General features: G+C 40.5%; 1 protein-coding gene across 2 annotated transcripts in view; it reads left to right on the top strand.

Moving 5' to 3' along the window:
- Positions 1-23061, top strand: part of LOC117373074 (cadherin-4-like) — a 535276-nt gene that overhangs the window by 89865 nt on the left and 422350 nt on the right. The gene's annotated exons all lie outside the window — the stretch shown is intronic.

Here is a 23061-nt window from a genome sequence, read left to right as displayed (position 1 = left end):
CTGAGACGTGCACGATAAGGAAATATTGTCCCAGCAGCTTTGAAGGATGTTTCAAATACAGAGTTCAAACAGAAAGCTTTATTTTTTTACATTATTCTCTCTGTTTTTGTCTGTCAAACCCCTCACCACACACTTTATACACTTTTCTCACACAGGCGTTAACATTTTCTCACATTTCTCTCTCGTTTAAACTCTCTCAAAGTTCAAACCTTCGTAGGCGTCTTTGTCGGTGCAGAACGTTTCATCGACATTGTGGGTTTTGTCGGGGAGAAAACAAATCGCAAACGTATAGCACTTCAGAGTCACACCTTTAATAATTTAAATTCACATGCTCGGGTACGGCTCCTTCTTTCTGTGGCGATTTTCTATCAGGATTTTCCTTGTATTTCTACAGACGAGCTTATTAGCGCGTCATGAGGGACGGGCGAAAGTTACGTCGGAGAAGATGCGACTCACTCTTTTTGTGCTGCCTTAGCCAATCAGAACACAGAGCACAATGCACGTTCATAGCATGGGGAAAAAAAGGGCGCAAAATTACTAAAAAAACTACGAGACCGCGAAAGGAGAACCGCGATATCGTGAGGGACAACTGTATTTCATCCACCGTTGATTTTTCTCGCAACTACTTCTACCGTTAACACAAACACACACTCATTTTTACATCTTGACACAAAGACACGCACGCTATCTGACGTTCCGGTGGATTTTCAAACTTGTACGTATAAAAGTAAAGTAGATCGTCTATAAATTGTACGAGTAAAAGCGTCAAGATCACACAACGGCGCCCGCCTCCTCCCGGTCGACTTGCGCTGAAGTTCCTCTGCGCTCAATTTGACCCCAATTTGTTTCTCTTATAACTCGGCCATAAAATAACATACTTTTTTTTATAATAATATAATTTGGAGACTTATTTTCAGTCTAACTTCAGACTAATGCACTGATACCAAATGTATTTATTTATTTATTTATGGTTAATAGGCCGTATTTTAGTAAAGATTGTGCATTTTTGGACGTCAAAATCTCTTAATTTCTCTTAATTTCCGTCACTGTCCCGTGTTTGTCGAGTCCAGACGCAGAAATTACGTCGATCTGAGTTAAAAGAGACAAACTGGGGTCAAATTGAACTTTAACGTAACTTGTTTTCCAGACAGTTCTTATTATACGATCAACATTTTTTCAAACTTTCATTTTTTGATATTAATCATCTAAATCACACGTGTCAAACTCAAGGCCCCCGGGCTAAATGTGGCCCCCCACGTCATTTTATGCGGCCCACGACAAGATTAATTAATTATTATACAGTTACACAGCCGTATTTTTACATCTACGGAAATGTATATGTGATATTTATAACTCGAATAAGAAATAAATACAGAGACGGTTAATAAACGAGTTAAAAAAAGTAGTTTATTTGCGTTACACGTGGCCCTTTTGAGAAAATGTGTTTGACGCCGCTGATCTAAATGAACAAGTGGCTTAATTTTCACCCTATTTGATGAAGATATGACCACGTTCTGTTGTGAGCGAGTTATTTTTTTGCGTCATAAATTACCCCAGGACGACGCGAGGGTTAATTTTTATTGAACCTACTAGCGCTAGCATTCCCCAGTGTCCCGTGCTTTTCACAACAACCTTTATTACTCTGAACAAACCTCCCGACACGATTCCAGGTGCCACTCCGCTCCCGACATCCCAGAGTTCATTGCAGCGAGCGAGAGGAGAGCGAGGGCGAGGGGGGAGGGGCTGAGATCCCTGTCAGCGGCGATGAATTATACATGAAGTGTAGTTTTAACTGTGTCTGCGCGCGCCCCGCTTTGTCAACATTAAATATTCACACTAACATCTTTGTAGGCCGATCTTAATTACTCATCACAACAAGCAAAGGTCTCGTTCAGAAACTGCCTTTGCCACTTCCGATTAACGAACGCGCGAGTGCGGAAGAGCGGACGGGCCTCGTCACGTCGGAATCGTCGGGAAACGTGTGGGAGATTTGTTTATGTGTAAAATCGAGCTGTTTTTACGTCTGCGTGAGCTAAAAAAAACGTGACTTTTACGGTTTTATTTACTCAAAATTAGATTATTACGATGCTCTTTTAACAAAACTCTTCGTAAATTGTCCAGCTGAAATGGGTACTATTGTGCGTTTTTTAGTGCGACTTATTCTCCATAAAATAATGTAATTGTAATGAAATGTGTGTTTATTGTGTCACTGCAGACGGAAAACAACAGGAGATAAATCTGGAACAAAACAGATTTTCTTTTGTACTTGGTCCATGACAAATAAAGAAAGACATGAAGACAGAAAGAAAAAAGAAACACAAGAAGACAGAAAGAAAGAAAAAGAAGGAAAGAAAGACAAAGAAAGAAAGAAAAAGAAAAAAGAGATAGAAAGAAAAAATAAAGACAGAGACTGAAAGAAAGAAAAAAGAGACAGACAGAAAGATAGAAAGAAAAAGTCAGAAAGAAAGAAAGACAAAGAAAGAAAGAAACAGAAAGAAAGATAGAAAAATCAAGACAGAGACAGATGGAAAGAAAGAAAAAGACAGATGCAGATAAAAGGATAAAGGAAAAAGATAGACAGATGGAAAGAAAGAAAAAACAAAGAGAAAAAAGAAAAGATAGAAAAATAAATACAGACAGATGGAAAGAAAAAAGACAGATACAGATAGAAAGAAAGAAAAAATAAAGACAGATAAAGAAAAAAGATAGATACAGATAGAAAGATAAAAAAATAAAGACAGATAGAAAGAAAAAAGACAGATGGAAAGATAGAAAGAAAGAAAGTTTTTGTGTATCCTGGCAGATCCAGGTTCTTCATTATTTTGTGTTTTTTGGTGCGACTTATTCTCCAGAGCGACGCATCGTTCAGTAAACACCGTACATTTTTGACGAGGTAATGGCGTTGGAACAGATCAGAGAATATCCCATAATGGACCTTTTAAAAACATGAACTCAGTCGTTTTTCGACGCGTAAAATAAACCGTGAACAGTTTTTGTAATAAATCTGGAACAGGTGAAACTCTGACTCGGTTTGATCCTCGGAGACGTCCTAAATGTGACCGCTCAAACTACATCCCACATTCTTTACTTTTCCGATACAATTCCAAACGTTCCACCTGCAGCGTTCCGCCGTGTGACTCGAGTCCCCGCAGCCTTGTTAGCCGAGTCAGTCGAGGAAAACCCCACAGCTCCGCTTTCCACAACGCTGGAATAAACCCAAACTTCAGGTGTGTACATTCTCACCGCTCACTTTGTTCCATCTCTCCACAAAAGCCACGGCGTTTCAAAAGCGCTGGCGTCTGTCTCGTCTCCGGGGCGATGTCGCCAGATGACGGCTTTTCAAGATCCAACAGTAATGACGGATTTTGGGCGGGAATTAAACTGCCTTATGTCGGAATTCTCGGGGGAAATTCCATTAACTTTGATAGAATCGTGTTGTTTTAAATCAGTCGTGACGCGTTGGGATTAATTTGAATTATTGAAAAAAGTGTTAAAATGCGGAAAAGTTCAGATGAGTTTGGACTTTATCGAGGCGCCGGTCCGGCTTTGACGAGGGAGATCAAGGACCTGCCACTCCACAGATCTGACTTCTTGACTCAGAATCTTGCAGTGTTTATGTTCAAGTCGGAACGTCGCTTCTTTACATGAATAATTCTACATTTACAGAAACAACTTTTATTTCGTGGGTCAAGGATTTGCACAAAAAAACTGCATTTTTATAGATTTAAGTAAAACCGTCTTTACCATCAGTGTGTGTGTGTGTGTGTGTGTGTGTGTGTGTGTGGGTGTGCTTGTGTATGTGTGCCTATCTGTACATGTGTGTGTCTGTGTGTGCGTGTATGTATATGTGTTTGTATGTGTTTGTGCATGTGTGTGCACTTGTATGTACGTGTGTGTGTGTGCATATGTCTGTGTATGTGTGCATGCGTGTGTGTGTGGGGGGGCTTTAGTGTGTGTGCGCTTGTATGTAGGGGTGTCTCTGTGTGTGTATGTATCTGTGCGTGTGTGTGTGTATGTAGGGGTGTGTGTGTGTGTATGTGTGTATGTGTATGTATATCTCTGTGTGTCTGTGTGTGCTTGTATGTGTGTGTATGTGCGTGTGTGTATGTGTGTGCGTTTGTATGTACGTGTGTGCATATGTCTGTGTATGTGTGCATGTGTGTGTGGGCTTTTGTGTGTGTGCGCTTGTATGTATGTGTCTCTGTGTGTATGTATCTATGCGTGTATGTGTGTATGTGTATGTATATCTCTGTGTGTGTGTGTGTTGTTCTTCACTCAAACACTTCACTTCTGTCCTTGACTCTGTTCTCACAATAACACACTTTATTTTACAGCACTTTTCAAAACAACAGTTACAAAGTTTTTTACAACACAACAATTTACACAATCTACACAATTTACACAATTTACACACTCCCCCAGAAAAAAAACAGAAAACACTAAGCGATAATAAACATTTAACACATTAAATACAATAAATCAAGTTAAACATTTAGCAGAAAGTAAAAATATGACCAGCCAAATCCTGCTGGAGTAAAAATGTGTTGAATTGTGTTTAAAAATGCTGAGACAATTCATTTTTCTACAGACACGAACCGAACTGGAGCGTGTGTGAAGAGACGGGTCATTTAAAGGGCCAGTACCACAATTAGAACAGAGCGATTTGAGGTTTGGACATTTACAGACAAATAATAATAAAGTGTGAGTCAAACAAAACACAAGTCCAGGTCTGTTTTTGAGGAGAAACATCATTAAAACATGACTTAAAGCTCACGTTTTGAGTAATACAGGGGCTTTAAAACGCTTTGGCCACATCGTCATATTGTGATTCATAAATTGCAGCTCGAATTTCAAACACGAGCGAGCGACAGGACCGACCAATCACAGAGAAGCGTGAACTTTTAGGAAAAAACAACAACTTTGGATCCTTAAACGTGTCCATTATGAGAAAAGTTTGATCTCTATTATAGACAGACTCATAGAAACAACATTCAGCGTTTCCGATCTCGCTGTTTCACCCATTTTTTTGTGATTTTGAATGATTTTTACAATATAGTTTTCTCCCCGACAAAACCCACAATGTCGATGAAACGTTCTGCACCGACAAAGACGCCTACGAAGGTTTGAACTTTGAGAGAGTTTAAACGAGAGAGAAATGTGAGAAAATGTTAACGCCTGTGTGAGAAAAGTGTATAAAGTGTGTGGTGAGGGGTTTTACAGACAAAAACAGAGAATAATGTAAAAAAACAATTGACTTTAGTAGCTTTAAAACGTTATAATCCTGTTTCCTCCTCAAAAGCAGACCTGGAGTTGTGTTTTGTTGTGTTTTATTATTCGTCTGTAACATCTCCAAACCTCAAAACGCTCTGTTCCACCTTGTGATGTCATCAAGTGGTAGTTTTCAAGTTAACCGCTCTCTTTTTACCTTTAGTTCAGTAGAAATAAGTGGCAATTCCGGGGCTGAAATCACCCAAAATGACTTTAGTGACGACGTACGGGAGTTTAAAAACACAGCGGAGCACTTCCTGTATCACCACATGATGACATCACGAGGTGGAACAGAGTGTTTTCAGTTTGAGGGAAAAACACAAAACACAACTCCGGGTCCGTTTGTGACGAGGAAACGACATTATAACGCACATCAGAAACGGCGTGAAACGAGCCCTTTACGCGTTTTTCTCGTCTTTCCGTAAAAAAAATAAACACTTTAAATCACGTGTCACCAGGCGTCAGACCTCGCCGCTCCGATCCAATCCCGGCGGCGGAGGTTCTTGTCGGGGGGTTAGACGTTGTAAACACCCCGGCGTACACGGAATCGGGCTAATATCCAGTTTGTTCCCCCCCCCTCGCCTCCGCTCCGTGGTCGCTGCGGCGCAATTTCTTCCAATTGACCTGCCTGCCACCCACACAATCACTCTCCACCGAACGAAACAACCGCCCCAGAATACGGAGCAGCCCGCCCGCCCGCAGCCGCCCCTCGCACACGCCCCGGGAGCAGGCGCCAGGAGGAGGTGGCGACTCGAAACGGAAATGAGACGAATTAGAAAAGGGAGGGGTGGACGGCGGACGGCGGATGGCGGATACGGAGAAGGTGAAGGAGTGAAGTTATTCTTTGGTCGAGTGGCATTGACAAATCACAAGCCTTTAGAGATCGGCTAAGGAGGAAATTAGAGGGATTACGGTTGAGATTGGCTGTTTCCGTGTTTTCTTTTCCTTCTTCTCTATCGACTTTTGCGAAACTGATCGGTATTAGCGACCACTTACGGCGGGAAAAAAAGCCTCGACGCGGATCGGGCCCAGGTGAAAGATCAACGTGGATGAACGGTCGTTTAAAGACGATGAGTAAACGGTTTCATTCGCACACGTTTAACACGCAAATCTGCATTTTTAAGCTTCTTTTAAACCGAAACCGCGCTGTTCCACCTCGTGATGTCATCATGTGGCGATACAGGAAGTGCTCCGCTGTGTTTTTAAACTCAAAACACCTTCATTTCTAGAATCATTTGGATCATTTCAGCGTCTGGAGTTTGCTTAGTCTATTAAATAAAAGACAAAACGTAACGTCGACGGGACAGAAAGTTGTAGGAGCGAAGACGTTTGGCTGTTCGTCCAAGCCGCGGCTTGGACGAACAGCCAAACGTCTTCGCTCCTACAAGCCGCTTCTTCGGTTCTGGTCAGATTCCCGCTGGACGCTGCCTTATATCGGTCTGAAGGAGGCGCTAACGACACTGAAACTCTGAAACGCCTGTTGTTTACGATGTCCGTTTTGATCCAGTGTGGACGATATACAAATGTTGCGCTTCATCTTTCGTGGTCTCGCTGTTTCGCTGATTTTTTTGTGTTTTTTTTGTTTGTTTTTTTTAATCTACGGTGTCCTGGTCAGTTCATTGTAACTTTATTAACTGCAATTTGTGTTGGCTTCAATATTTATACTTTTACGACCAGTCAAAAGTTTGGACACACCCTCTAATTTCTTTATTTTTACTACTTTCTACATTTTTATCTACGCACAGAAGTAAGATACAGTTGTCTGTCGCTGTATCGCGGTTCACCTTTCACGGCCGAGCTGTTTTGCGTATGAACGTGCGTTGTGTTGTGCGTCCTGATTGGCTGTTGGACTGTAGACCGTTGTGTTGTGCGTCCTGATTGGCTGTTGGACTGTAGACCGTTGTGTCGTGCGTCCTGATTGGCTGTTGGACTGTAGACCATTGTGTCGTGCGTCCTGATTGGCTGTTGGACTGTAGACCATTGTGTCGTGCATCCTGATTGGCTGTTGGACTGTAGACCATTGTGTCGTGCATCCTGATTGGCTGTTGGACTGTAGACCATTGTGTCGTGCGTCCTGATTGGCTGTTGGACTGTAGACCATTGTCCATCAGTCTCCTCTGTGCCGTGTCTCCTGTCCAGTACAGAATGTGTTCAGACAAATCTACATAAACGTTGGATCTCAGTGTGACTCTGAAGTGCTGTACGTTTGCAATTTGTTTTCTCCCCGACAAAACCCACAATGTCGATGAAACGTTCTGCACCGACAAAGACGCCTACGAAGGTTTGAACTTTGAGAGAGTTTAAACGAGAGAGAAATGTGAGAAAATGTTAACGCCTGTGTGAGAAAAGTGTATAAAGTGTGTGGTGAGGGGTTTGACAGACAAAAACATAGAGAATAATGTAAAAAATAAAGCGGATACTTCACGGATTTCGAGTATTGCGGGTTATTTTTAGAACGTGACCCCCACGATAAACGAGGGACCAGTGTACAATGGCAATGCTAACGAGTACTGTGCTACTTCTACTGTTGATTTTCAAACTTGTACATATAAAAAAGTAGATTGTCTATAAGTTGTACGAGTAAAAACATCAAGATTCCATAACACTACCTGCCTGGATCTGAAAAACACTCTGACATATTTAATTTTTCTTACAGTCGTCCCACTTCAGAGTCACACGAGTTAAAAATGAGTAAAAAGTAAAAGTATTTCTAAGTATTTTTAGTGTAAATATAGTGATATTGATTAAAACGAGACATATTTTGTGCAACAGAAACGATACAAATCAGTTTTTTTTTCCTGTGAATTTTGTGTATTTATTTTTATTTTTGTTGTGTATTTATTTTTATTTTGTTCAAACAAAACGAAAAATCGAAACTCGAAAACTTTAGTCAGGATATTTCCACGAACACGGTAAAAATAACCCGTCAAATCGTGTGAAAAGTACTTTTACTTTTCAGTCCTGTTCGCTAAGATACTGCTCTCAAATGTAGTGAAGTAGAAGTAAAAAGTACACACTGTAAAAAGTAGAAAAGAAAGTACAGACACCTAAAAATTCAACGCAAATAGTTTTTTTTACTACTTGTACTTCTTAAACTTCCACTTTAGAGAAACACCACCCAAAGAACACAGACATTTTGTTGTTTCCGTTTGTATTTTTGTGACTTTTGTGCGTTTTCTGTGTTTTACCTCATCCAGACGACACACCGCGTCACGTCCGCTTCTTAAATTGCTCTACTTTATAAAAATATTCTGAAGAAATCAACCAAGTCTCTTCGAAAATCTCCACGAAACGCCCGCCGCCTCCTCCCGCCGGCGCTCTCCTCTTTTTCTATTACTTGATTTCGTGTTGGTCGGCGCTCTTATCTGTTCGCCCTCGGCCTCCATCTCCACGAGTCCGAGCTTCATCGATAAACTGATTTTGTCCTTCTTCCACCCTCTGCGGTCAAGTTTTCTTCACTGACGCACAAACGGCAGCCGCGGAGATTGTTTACAGCTGCACGAGACGTATTAGAAACGGTAAATAGTGTCTTGCCCAAGGACGTAACGACGGCGTTCGTGTGCGTTTATGATGTTTACGTTGAGACTGCGATTCGAACAAAACACTTTACTCACTATATCGACTATTTATTACTATATCGACTTGTATAAAAGATTAAAAATATATATATTTCTGGGGTCAGTTTTTGTCTTGGGATTTTTTGTGGAATATTTTTGGCTAATATGAAAATATTTTAGTCGTAAAAAGCTGAGTTAATAACTTGTCTGACTCTTTACAAATGGAAACTAACGGCTAAAGTGTGTCGTTCTGCTGTTTATAATAATAATAATAATATAATACATTTTATTTGAAGGTGCCTTTCAGGACACTCAAGGACACTGAACAAGACAAAGTTAAAAACACATATTTACAGATAAAACAGATACAAACCTGGATGATGGTGAGTGACTATGTGGTGTGGGATTGTGTGAACAGGTGGGTTTGAGTCTGGATTTATTGCAGCTCATGATTTTTTTTATTTATTTTTTTTATATATAATATTGTAGATTTATAATAGATTTTGTGGTTTAAATCTGCTCTTGGGTTTTTGTATCAGTGGCGTAAAGTAGTTCCAGTACTTCCATTTTTATTGTTTTGGGTTTTTTTTTCAATATATAATCATTTTGTCTCTTAGGTATGATTTTGTTCATTATTATTAATATTATTATTATTTTATTTTTTGTATTTTTCTTATTGTGTATTTACTTATCTATCTTTTTTTGTTTGTTTTTTTATACAATCCTTTTGTCTGTTAGGCATGATTTTGTATATTATTATTTCATTTGTATTTTTTCCTTAATGTGTATGTATTTATTTATGTTATTTTTATTTTATTTTTATTTCTTTATTCTTATTTTGTATTTATTTATTTATTTATTTATCTTTTTTTTAAATAATCCTTTTGTCTGTTAGGCATGATATTGTATATTATTATTATCATTTTTATTATTATTATTATTTTATTCTTGTTGCATATTTATTTATTTATCTATTATTTTTATTTATTTATTTATTTCTTTCTCTGTATATGCCCATCCAAAGTGGATCTCGGGGGAAACAGGTGGGAGGTGTGGGGTTTAAAAAAGCGGAAAAATCCAAAATATAATCAAACTGTAACTTGTATAAATGCAGATGAAATCAACACTCGATTAAAAAATGTTATCACCAAAAAAAAAAAAAAAAAGTGTTCCATTACTATTGTTTACATCTTCTTAAACAACACATCACAGCTCAGACGCTCTACCAACTGAGCCACTGTCACTGTACCAGTCGTTTTATGCAACTGCAGGAGACTCAAACTTCTGACGTTACATTTTTCTTTATGCCGTTCGCCGATATTTCTGTGGATGAAGACGGACGGCGTGATTAGCAAAGCGTGTATTGACATGTGTTAGCTGCTTTTTAGTTCAGATGTTTTCTCATTTCCTCGCAGTATTGGACTTGGTTTGTTTTTTTAATGGCTAAAATTGATTGCATTGTTACTCTGCGTCTCTTTCACCGCGCAGCTCTCTGTTCCCACACCTTTCACATTTATTTTTTTTCTCGTTGCGTCCCTAGCTAGTTGCAGGGAGTAAATAACTATTGATTTTGCCGTGGCTAGCTAAGATGCTATTGTGCTAACTGCTCCTTTTGTCTTTTGTTTCTCACTTTTGGCTCGTCGCTTCACAGTTTTTTTTACAAATGACATTTTTTCTGGTTTCATATTTTGGTCCAGATCAATCCCTCAGTGTCTGGTACTTTCCGTTCTTTAAGATGGAATTTGCACAGCCAGAAAACCACAACGTCTCACTCTCCAAATGTGTTTTCCTGATGCTACGTTAACCCAAAACGACCCAGTCCTGGCATCGCTCTGATACGATTAAAGTCGTGGTACAGAGCGTCCAACAGCTGGTCAATATCAAACAAATACATCCAAGAGAACTGTTCATGAATCTGTCAGAGCTGGTATAAATCACACACAGTTTAGTCCATTATGTAAGAAGAACTAAAGTACTTTTAACTGGTTCTAACGTTTTTACAATGGGCTCAGTTTTTATTTCGCTATTGTGTCTGTAAATCAAGATACGGACATTAATAACGGATATTTTGCCTGCACTGGTTTTTGGGAACTAGCTTTTACAGATCGCAAACAGTTTCTCCAATAAAACACCCGGGAAGCCTCTCGCCGTTTTGGACATTTACTGGAGTAGACTATAAAACTGTAACATACAAAGAAATATCTGCGTATTACAACCATGTTTTTATTGTCCTATAAACAAATATCACGCAGAGCTATGTAAACAACATATAGTAGCTTATTAAAATATAATATATGCACAACACTAGCTTAAAAGTAGCTACAATTAGTGAAAACGTATGTAAAACCATGTATTAGCTTCATGCTAATATGAATGTAAAATCCCATAGACATGCTAGTGCTATTAGTGTCTTCTATTTTATCGCGAATAAACACTGTAAATCAACTTTAAAAGCGCCTCAAATGAGTTTATAGATCGAGCTAACGTGTCATAACGTTACAATACTCACAGACAGATGTTTGTATGAGACCGAATGACAGTTTACAGGGGTTAAACGCAGAGAAAAATGACTGAAATGTTGAAAGTCTGCGACAATACGGCAGCTACAGTGGCTCTGAATGGACAAAACACATGAACTCAGAACTGAAGTGTCTTTCTCTACTGGGGGAAGAACAACGGACAAATCAGGAGCGTTGTCACAGCGTTGCTAAGTGCTCACTCCTCGCTAAACCAACTGTGCGGATGTGAAGGGGCGTTACCTTCAACATCCTCGCTCCGGATTGGCTCTTTAGTTGCTATGATACTCCCTTAGTCCACTTCTTTATACCGTCTGCGTACGCCCCCGAAGTAACAAAAATATGACCTACATTTCCCAGCGCTGAAGCTTCTAACTTTCCACTTTTCCTTTATTAAAAAACACAGCTGCAAAATGTTTTTCCTCGCCTAAAACGTGACCCAAAACAACCCCGCCGGCCTTTATCAAACCCACTAAACAGATCGCCGGCGTTCCAACGTGCGAACACCTTTAATTCTTTCATTAAATCACTGCTGGGGACACATGTGTTCCTCCGCACCGTGCCCACCAGAGGCTAGCGGCTAATTCGATCCACAGCCTCCCCGGTTAGCCTGCGCACGCTAACGCTAACGCTAACACTCTTTGATTCAAGCTGACACCGCCGAGCTGGAGACGCCGTCCTCAGATGCCAGGACACATCTGGTGAGACTCTTTTTTAGAAGTTTATACGGGCGATTTTATACTGGAGGTTAAAAACTAGGACATTTGGCTTTCTCCGCGCTCTGGGTAAATATTGGTGGCCAGAGACTTCGCAGCCTCATTAGCAGTTTAATCAACCGGCCCTGGGAGGTAAGCGAGCAGAAATTACAGTTATTAATAGAGAAACGCGGCGTCCACCAGGAACTGTTTATAGGTATAAAAAGAGCTAAAACAACCCAAGGCAATTATGACTTTATGCAGCTATATAATTCGGTCTATCTAAACAAATTAACCTCCGGGCTAATGCTTTTCCGTGCGCCGTCGTCGAGTGTGAGTCACGCTGTCACCGCGGCGACGGCGGTGTGGGAGGGGAGACGGATGAGTGACCCGACTTTGGCCTCAGACACGGCGCAGCGAGAGACACGAGGACGGGAGACGATGGGAGCGCGGCAGGTTAAGCTCGGTGATGTTTCGGTGACATTTCAAGAACTGGTACAGACGGTATACAAAAAAAAAAAAAAAAACAACAAAAAAACGACAAAAAACGTACGGCGCAGCTCAAAATAAATGTGCAAGGAAAGGATGAGATGAAAATAGGAACGAATCAGGGTAAATGTAAAAAGAAAAAAAAAAGTGTCACTATTACTACTACTGTTCTCTGCGGCCCTCGGGTCTTAGGGGCCACAGGGGAAGGGGGGGCACGTACACCTTCTTGCCCCGAGGCCTCAGATTTTCTGTCGACGGCCCTGCTACGACTGAGAAATACTTCTGTTTTTCATAAATATAGTTTAAATAATCAATAATTTACTGCTGCTACTAAAATTACTCAAATAATCCGTCACTTTTCGACCACCGCTGCTGCTACTACTACTACTACTACTGCTACTACTGCTACTACTACTACTACTACTACTACTACTACTGCTACTACTGCTACTGCTACTACTGCTACTACTACTACTGCTACTACTACTACTGCTACTACTGCTACTACTACTACTACTACTACTACTGCTACTACTGCTACTACTGCTACTACTACTACTACTACTACTGCTACTACTGCTACTACTACTACTGCTACTACTGCTACTACTACTACTACTGCTACTACTACTGCTACTACTACTACTACTACTACTACTACTGCTACTACTGCTACTACTACTACTACTACTACTACTACTACTACTACTACTGCTACTACTGCTACTACTACTACTGCTACTACTGCTACTACTACTGCTACTACTACTACTGCTACTACTGCTACTACTACTACTACTACTGCTACTACTGCTACTACTACTACTACTACTACTACTACTACTGCTATTACTACTTGAGCAGCCCTTATGCAAGTATAAAAAAATACCAAGGTCACACTACTTCTACTTCTAATACAGCAAATACTTCAACATTTGAAAGTAACAATGAATTCATTGGCCACTAAAAAAAAACAAAAAACAAAACACTATAAAAGTACTACCACTTAAACTCTACTACTACTACTACTGCTGCTACTAACACAAGGCAAGTTTATTTGTACAGCACAATTCGTACACAAGGTAATTCAAAGTGCTTTACAGAATAAGAAAGACATTAAAATCACACAAATCAAAACATAAATAATCATAATAAAATTAACATTAAAACAGAAAAGTGCAGAATAAAAACCTTCCAGTCACATTCACAGATAAACAGAACAGAGTCTGGATTTAAACTTTGTCAAAGTCGAGGCCTGAGTCACATCTTCAGGAAGAATGTTCCAGTGCAGCTACTAGTACTTCCACTAACAGTACTGCTACTTCTACTACTACTGCTACTACTGCTACTTCTACTACTGCTACTACTGCTACTACTGCTACTGCTAACACTACGAGTACAATTACTAGTACTCCTACTATCACTTCTGCTACTACCAGTACAACTACTACTACTTCCGCTACCACTACTGCTACTCCTCGTCCTACTACTACTACTACTACTGCTACTACTACTGCTACTTTCTAGTGTCAAGCTACTCAAGTAGAATTGAGTAATATATGACATTTTGCTGCTTTATGAGAAGTTACTTGACACTTACTACCATTACTACTAGTACTACTACTGATACTACTGCTGCTAGTACTACTATTACTACCATTATTGCTTATTTATAGTCTCAAGCTACTTAAGTAGAATTGAGTAATATATGAAATATTCTCCATTTTTCTGCTTTATGAGAAGTTTCTTGATACTCACTACCATTACTGCTACTCCTCCTACTGCTAGTACTAATGCTACTACTACTACCACCACTACTCCTTCTCCTCTTTCTACTACTACTAAAACTACTGCTACTACTACTATTGGTACTTTCTAGTATCAAGCTACTCTATTATCTTAGAATTTAGCTTATGAGCTTTATGAGAAGTTACTTGACACTTACTACCACTACTGCTACTACTCCTCTTCATCTTACTACTACCAGTACCACTACTGCTACTCCTCCTCCTTCTCCTTCTCCTACTACTACTACTACTACTACTACTGCTACTACTTCTCTTCATCTTACTACTACCAGTACCACTACTGCTCCTCCTCCTCCTCCTTCTCCTTCTCCTACTACTGCTACTACTGTTACCACTACTGCTACTTTCTAGTGTCAAGCTCCTCAAGTAGAATGGAGTAATATATGAACTATTGTCCATTTTTCCTCCTTTTACGAGATACTTACCCTGAAAAGTTTGAAAAGGCAAAGCTTTGAGTCGTTTTTTTTTTTGTCCCACGCGGCGTAAAAAGTAACTCCCTTCTTTCCGCTCCTGTGGTCAAACAGTTTAATACAGTATACCTCCATCACTCCTTCTTCTCTTCCTTATTTTTAGCCGTTGTCAAACTCGAATGCCTCTGCGCCGCCGTACAAAGCCCCCCGTGTGAGCCCGGGATAAATGGAACTGACACCCCGCACGCCCTTCTGGATTCCTTCAACTGACCTCGGGGCCAAACCGTCCTCAAAGTATCAGACTCACCGCCGCTCTGTTTACCGTCACCGCCGGCCGTGGCTCCGCTATACTTTTCCATATCCTCCTTGTGTTTTATAGAGCGCGGATAACCCATAGGACGCGGCGTGGGACTCATACATCACTGTAATCCTAATTCTCCGATAATGGCGATGATTTATAGCGCGGGGGAGGTGCCGCCATATTCGCCGTGTGCGCGCGTGTGTCTTTAATCATACGCAGAAGTTACGGCGATAACGCAGAACAGGCTAAATGTGTAACGTAAATGGGTTCGCACGTATTGTCGCACGCGTTTGAACGGGGAGCGGCTTCATTTCCAGCCCGTTTGCGTCGACATCTGTTTATTTCCTGTCGCCGTTAGTCCTCGCTTCTGCGGCTGTCGAAAATGCTAATTGCGCCGGTGTTTGCGGCCATCCATCTTGACAATTTAAAATGGAAATGCTACTGTCACCTTTCCAGACGCAGATGTGTATATACGTGGATCGCAGACTGTGTAAAGAAGCGAGCTAAGTGAGCGTGACCGCCGCGTTCGGCTCCAGTCAAATGGAGGCTCCTCGAGGCTAGCGGTTGTGGCGGCGAATTTGCAGCGGAGTTTGATACTTGGAATTCCGATCGCGAGTGTCACAGCGAACGGAGAGTGAATCTGGAGCGAGGCCGTTGAAGGTAACGCCTCTTCCCGCCCACACTGCCGGTTTAGCACTTAGCGACGCTGTCAATCAAACCTGTTGCTAACGCTAACAGGAGTGACCTCGGGGAAAGAGCACGTTGGGTTTGTCTGTTTTTAACGTTCATATCTTGATTTACAGCGGAGCAAAACGTATTTAGTCAACCACAAATTGTAAACTTGTATATTTAGAAAGAGGGAAGTTGTGTGTATTTGTCTCGATGCTAACGCTAATGCTAAAAACAACACCACAAACTGAAGTATTCTACATATAAAAATAATCGTGCAGTCTTTATTTTAATTAGAGATTTTAACAGATTCTTTACTTTGTTTTCCGATTTTAATAAAACTCACCGTTAGCTTTGCGACACAGTTAGCTAGCTAGCGTGCCTGGTAAATATCTAACCTTTTCCTCACGTTGAGTTTTCAATCAATCAATCAATCAACGTTTATTTATAGATCACTTTACAACACTCAAGGTGACCAAAGTGCTTTCCAGTAAAATCAAATTAAAACATGTTAAAATCAAACTAAAACAGTAAAATAGGAGAATAAAATAGAATAAAGTACATTAAATATGACAAATTATAAATAATGATAATGTGTCACAACATTACTAAGTGTTGAAAGCCAGTCTTTTAAAGTTTTAAAGCATTTATGTGCAAATTATGTTGGAAAATAAGTATTTGGTCAGTAACAAAAGTTCATCTCAATACTTTGTTATATTCCAGGGGCCTCAAACTCAAATTATCTGGGGGCCGCAGGAGGCAGAGTCTGGGTGAGGGTCGGCTAATCAGGTACTCCACAAAAAAAAAAAAAGCTTTGTTAAAATCTTCTCAAACGTCATCGCTGTTTTCAACATACATGAGGAAATGTGCCAGTTCTTGTGGATTTCATGGATATACTTCATTATTTATTGAATCTTTTGCAAGTACACGGCGCGAGTGACACGTGTGTTTGGCGTTTTACCTTCTCCACGCAACACGGTAACGCCACGCTAACATTAAACTTTCATATTGTCCCGCACGCCGCAAAATACCGTCTTGTTGGGTTGTTTTCTGTAAGTCTCCACGGGTTTTTATTGTTGCTGTAGTTTGGCCCATTCCTCCTGCAGATCTCCTCTAGTCGCTGGGAAACACGGATTTTCAACTCCCGCAGAAGATTTTCCTACAGGGTTGAGATCTGGAGACGCGCTAGGCTGTCTTTGCAGGTGACAGGAAGTTACCGATTAGTTCGTTAAAGATCCTACGGTGTGATTTCCTGGATTCCTTCTCTCATAGTTGAAGTGAAACTATGATGAAAATTGCATTACCTCTCTCTGACTAAATACTTTTTGCCCCTCTGTAAATCAAGATATGAACATTAATAACAGACGAATCGGGAATCGGGCGTGTTCTTTCCCGGAGGTCGTTCCCAGTAGCGTTAGCAACAGGTTTGATTGAGCGTTGCTAATCGCTAAACCAGCAGTTCTTGCACAATTGGTGGCTGACTAGAGACTTTTTTTGCGCCACTGTACGATAACCATAGTGAAATTAAAAAAGCGGGTTAATACGAACATTTAAGACTAAAAATAACAAGTCCGATTTGGAACGCGGCGGCTAGCAGGTTAGCTCGTTACTGGTCAGTTCTGGAGAGTGGCTCTTGCTGTGGGTTAAGATCTACAGTCGGCCTTGTGTTCAGAAAATAAACAACCAGAAGAAATTTGGCACGTTCGCTCACACCAGAACGTTACAGTATTTAAATGAATGAACTGACTCGCTGCCAAACACAATTTACCTCTGCCAATAACGTAACCTGGAACCTCCATGGCACAGGCGAAGAAATTGTTAGTTCTAGTTGTGGTTATTTTGTGTTAAGCTGCCACACACTACAGGATAATTTGCCCGATTTAGGACCTGATTTGCTTCTCTTCAACTTCAGGGGGGCATGACCTGATTTAGTTTCCTCGTATGCGATTTTTTTTTTTTTTATGCCGCTGTGCTCCTCGCTTGTGTCATATCGTGAATTCGTAACCGCTAAACATCACCACGGCAACAGCCAATAAAACGGAGTGTCAGGGGCAGATGGAGCGATGGACACAGAGGCGCAACATACAAACTGAGGAAACGGCGAAAATAATTTAAAGACGATGTTATGACTGACCTCTGTGAAGTTGTCGTTGTAACTGCAGCGTTCTCGTCCATATTATCCATTAGAATGTGTCCAAGGAATGACCCCCAGTCCACACGAGGCGCTGTTGTCCAGTTTGAAGTGTTCGTTAAAAGTAAAAAGGTGAGGGTATTTCCCTCATGTGTCTGTTTACATCCACACAGCGAGGATCAGGCTGAAGCTGCTGCAGATAATGATAGAGACTCTACTTCCTGTGACTTTAGTGACTCTACTTCCTGTGACAGCGACTCTACTTCCTGTGATAGTGATTCTACTTCCTGTGACAGTTACTCTACTTCCTGTAATAATGACTCTACTTCCTGTGATAGCGACTCTACTTCCTGTGATAGCGACTCTACTTCCTGTGACAGCGACTCTACTTCCTGTAATAATGACTCTACTTCCTGTGATAGCGACTCTACTTCCTGTGACAGCGACTCTACTTCCTGTAATAATGACTCTACTTCCTGTGATAGCGACTCTACTTCCTGTGATAGCGACTCTACTTCTTGTGACAGCGACTCTACTTCCTGTGACAGCGACTCTACTTCCTGTGACAGCGACTCTACTTCCTGTAATAATGACTCTACGTCCTGTGATAGCGACTCTACTTCCTGTGACAGTGACTCTACTTCCTGTAATAATGACTCTACTTCCTGTGATAGCGACTCTACTTCCTGTGACAGCGACTCTACTTCCTGTGATAGAGACTCTACTTCCTGTGATAGAGACTCTACTTCCTGTGATACTGATTCTATTTCCTGTGACTTTAGTGACTCTACTTCCTGTGATAGTGACTACTTCCTGTGATCGCGACTACTTCCTGTGATAGCAACTCTCCTTCCTGTGATAGCAACTCTCCTTCCTGTGACAGCGACTCTACTTCCTGTAACAGCGACTCTCCTTCCTGTGACGGAGCACTTTAGAGTCTCAGAGTGAGTCGTTTTTTTCGTCGTTTTTTTGGCATCAGCTGTTGATGTCAGACCTTTTAGCTTGCGGCGCGCGGTCTCTTCGCTGCCATATCCCGCTGCAGTCTTTAAAATCATATCAGATTCTCCTCACGTCTGTGGCCTACATTTCTTGTCGTACATTTACAAATCGTTTAAAGCTGAAGAACCCTACCGTCTGTGTGTATCTATATCATTTCTTTGTATTTGTTGCGCAGGATCGGTGGCTCAAATGGCAAAGTGTTTACCCCCGAACTGGAGGACTCTTCACTTATCATTGTAATCTGTTTGAAGTGAGCTGCTCTGTCTTGAGTGTTTCATCTTAACGCGAAGAAAATATGTGTTTCTTATCTTGGACTGTATGTTTTAGCAGTTTACCATTCACATCCCATTGGTCGCCGGCACTTTAGACACAGTTCCAGGGTTATTTCAGAGTTATCAAATCCTCCGAAAAATGTGTGAAGTAAACTTTACAGCAATAACATCATTTCCAAAGCGCAGAACGAGACGGTAACTGGTAATAAAAACCCACTTTATTAAGAGCGTGTAGCTGTGTAAATGTCACGGGTTAGATATTTACTCAACCTATAAATATTGGGTGGAATTTTAGTATTATGTTTGAAGTCGGGTTAAAGAAAATCATCTAAATGAAGTAGTATCAAAACGAGCTGCGCGTTTGTCACTACTTTCGTTTAATTTAGTCTGGAAAAGAAGTAGTGACCAATGAGTATCTCGTAAGGCAAGTTGTTTTTTTCCGATTTATGCTAAAATTAATAAATATTTAAAGGTCAGGCTGGGTGGATGTCACTCACAACAGTCGTCCACGTCTGATCCACAGTGAAACCAAGGTTAGCATTAGCGTTAGCATTAGCATTGGCATTAGCGTTAGCATCGACACGACACAAACGACTTCCCGCTTTCGGAATACAGAAGTGTCTCTGGTGAAGTATTCATTTTATTTGTGTACCGTTTAACAAGTTGTGAGTGATAGCAACAGCCGAAGTTAGCATTAGCGTTAGCATCGACAAAACACACAGGACTTCCCACTTTCCGAACGTAGAAGTGTCTCTGGTGAAGTATTCCTTTTATTTGTGTACCGTTTAACAAGTTGTGAGTGACAGCAACAGCCGAAGTTAGCATTAGCGTTAGCATCGACACGACACACACGACTTCCCACTTTCCGAACGTAGAAGTGTCTCTGGTGAAGTATTCCTTTTATTTGTGTACCGTTTAACAAGTTGTGAGTGACAGCAACAGCCGAAGTTAGCATTAGCGTTAGCATCGACACGACACACACGACTTCCCACTTTCCGAACGTAGAAGTGTCTCTGGTGAAGTATTAATTTTATTTGTGTACCATTTAACAAGTTGTGAGTGATAGCAACAGCCGAAGTTAGCATTAGCGTTAGCATCGACACGACACAGGACTTCCCACTTTACGAATGTAGAAGTGTCTCTGGTGAAGTATTCATTTTATTTGTGTACCGTTTAACAAGTTGTGAGTGATAGCAACAGCCGAAGTTAGCATTAGCGTTAGCATCGACACGACTTCCCGCTTTCGGAATAAAGAAGTGTCTCTGGTGAAGTACTTATTTTATTTGTGTACCGTTTAACAAGTTGTGAGTGATAGCAACAGCCGAAATTAGCATTAGCGTTAGCATCGACACGACACACACAGGACTTCCCACTTTCCGAACGTAGAAGTGTCTCTGGTGAAGTATTCATTTTATTTGTGTACCGTTTAACAAGTTGTGAGTGACAGCGAAAGACAAAGTTAAATCTGTCAACCGGACGAAAACGTTTTAGAAGTGAAGACGTTTCGCTGCTCATCCGAGGAATTAAAGAAGCTATTTTTGTTAGGAAAGACAATCACCGAACTATAACTCCACCCTCAGACCCAAAGTAAACAAAAGCAACAAAGAGAACAATAGAGCGAGCCAGTAGGGCCATTAAGGCTGAAACTGGACACAATAGCTGTTCACAGTTTCCGTGTCGTTAGCTCCTCCCTTCAGACAGATATAAGGCAGCGTCCAGCAGAAATCTGACCACAACTGAAGACGCTTCTTGGACGAGCAGCGAAACGTCTTCACTCCAACGTTTTGTCCAGTTGACCCGATTTAACTTGGGTTTTTGCTGTCACTCACAACATGTTTAATGCTACACTAATAAAACAAATACTTCACCAGAGACACTTCTAATATTTACAAAAAGAGGGAAGTTGTGTGTGTTTGTCTCAATGCTAACGCTAATGCTAAAAACAACATGACAAACTGATATATTCTACATATAAAAATAATCGTGCAGTTTTTATGTTAATTAGTTTGAGATTTTAACAGATTCTTTACTTTATATTTTCTGATTTTAATAAAACTGACTGTTAGCGTTGCGACACAGTAAGCTAGCTAGCGCGCTACTGTACACAGAGCGTCTCGGTAGATATATAACCTTTTCCTTAGCGTCTTTCGAGATTGAGTTTTTGGTGTTATGACAGCGCTAATATGACCCGACATCGTGGTGATTGCTTCCTGGTCCTGTCTTGTATTTTCACCTGCAAATCCCACAACACAAGTCCTTATCTAGCGTGTTAGCTTAGCCTAGCGTCACCTCCGATCAACAGTATTAATGCACTCCAAATATTAGCTTTGCGGCTCATTATCAGCCCGGGTGCTCCGCGGCTGAACCTGCTGCAGTCCTCGAGGAAGGAGACGGAGGGGAAGTGTGCAAAGCCAATTACACCGCGACGTCTCTGCCTCCGAGAACGTAGAGTTATTTATTATCCCAGACATGTGTCCCCTGATTTTGTTGTGAAGATGTAAACAAGATGAATTTGTATTGTAAAGTTGTGGAATGTAAATCTGCAAAGGACTGGACAGTGTATTAGGAACAGTCAACGGATAATGTCAACAAGACGTTTTTATTATGGAATTGTAGCTGGTTGGGTTTTCTTTTTTGCGTTCTAAACACTTCTCTGAAATAATCCAACCGCTCCATGTCGCTCAGATCTTCTATTTTGTTGCCGTTTCCTGCTAAAGCGGAGATAGTAGCTCAGTTGATGGAGTATTTGTTAACGGATCCAAAGGTTAGAAGTCTAAATCTCAACATAAACATCACTGGTAGATTCCAGCTCTCACAGATGAATGCTGTCGTTGTGTCCTTGGGCAAGACACTTAACCCACCTCGCCCCCAGTGCCTGCACACACTGGTGTATGAATGTTTGTGTGAATGGGTGATGTAAAGCACTTTGAGCCTTGAAGGTAGAAAAGTGCTGTATAAAAACAAGAATTTACCATTTTACCATATGCAGTGTGAGCCTCAACTGTGTGTGTGTGTGTGTGTGTGTGTGTGTGTGTGTGTGTGTGTGTGTGTGTGTGTGTGTGTGTGTGTGTGTGTGTGGGGTGTGTGGGTGTGTGTGTGTGTGTGTGTGTGTGTGTGTGTGTGTATATATATTTGTGACACACCTCCCACCTATTTTCCCCAAGATCCCGTTTTGATGGGCGTATATTACAAAAAAAAACAAAAAAAAACAAAAAACTGTAAGGATAAAAAATATGCATAATGTAGTAATAGTAATAATGCCATGTATTATTATTATTATTATTATAGTAATAAATATACAAAATCATGCCTACAGACAAAAGAATTATTTAAAAAAATTAATTAAAAAACATATATATATTAAGAATAAATAAATAAAAGTGAAATAAAAAAATAAAACAAAATAATAAAGCCTGAATTGCATAAAGTAAAACAGGCCAACACCATTAATAAATAAACTAGCAAATATTTATTTTATAATTTATTTTATTTAGTTATTTTTAAATAGGTACAGATTCAACAAACACAGATTAACAGTTCAATAATCTGATGCAGCTGTCAGTGTTTATAGCCTAAACTAATTTGGAGATTTTGATGTAAAGTTCTGTACATTTTCTATATCAAAATGGGGAAGAAATGACACTTTTCAATGACAAACTGTATTTTTAGAAAGTTTGAAAACTCAAAATACTTAACACATACAAAACACTCCATTTTCATAAACCTGTGGTCAGTACGGTCGTGGTCAGATTTAGGAGTTAAAAAACGGTGACAGACTGAAAAAAAACTGTCGGCTGAAGCTCGTGACTGTATTATTTGAAATCAATAGCACAAATATGTCGATATGGTTGAAATATTTCAAAGCCGGCGTGATGGTGATGTTCTGTTCGCCGGGTGTTGTCATTGTGTGTAAAGGCCTTTTGCTTTTCGACAGCTTCTCTCCATC

Source organism: Periophthalmus magnuspinnatus, chromosome 7 (genome assembly GCF_009829125.3).
Source record: "Periophthalmus magnuspinnatus isolate fPerMag1 chromosome 7, fPerMag1.2.pri, whole genome shotgun sequence".
In the NCBI taxonomy this organism is placed as follows: Eukaryota; Metazoa; Chordata; class Actinopteri; order Gobiiformes; family Gobiidae; genus Periophthalmus; species Periophthalmus magnuspinnatus.
Note: the sequence above shows the minus strand (reverse complement) of the source record. Positions and strands in the feature narration are given on the sequence as shown.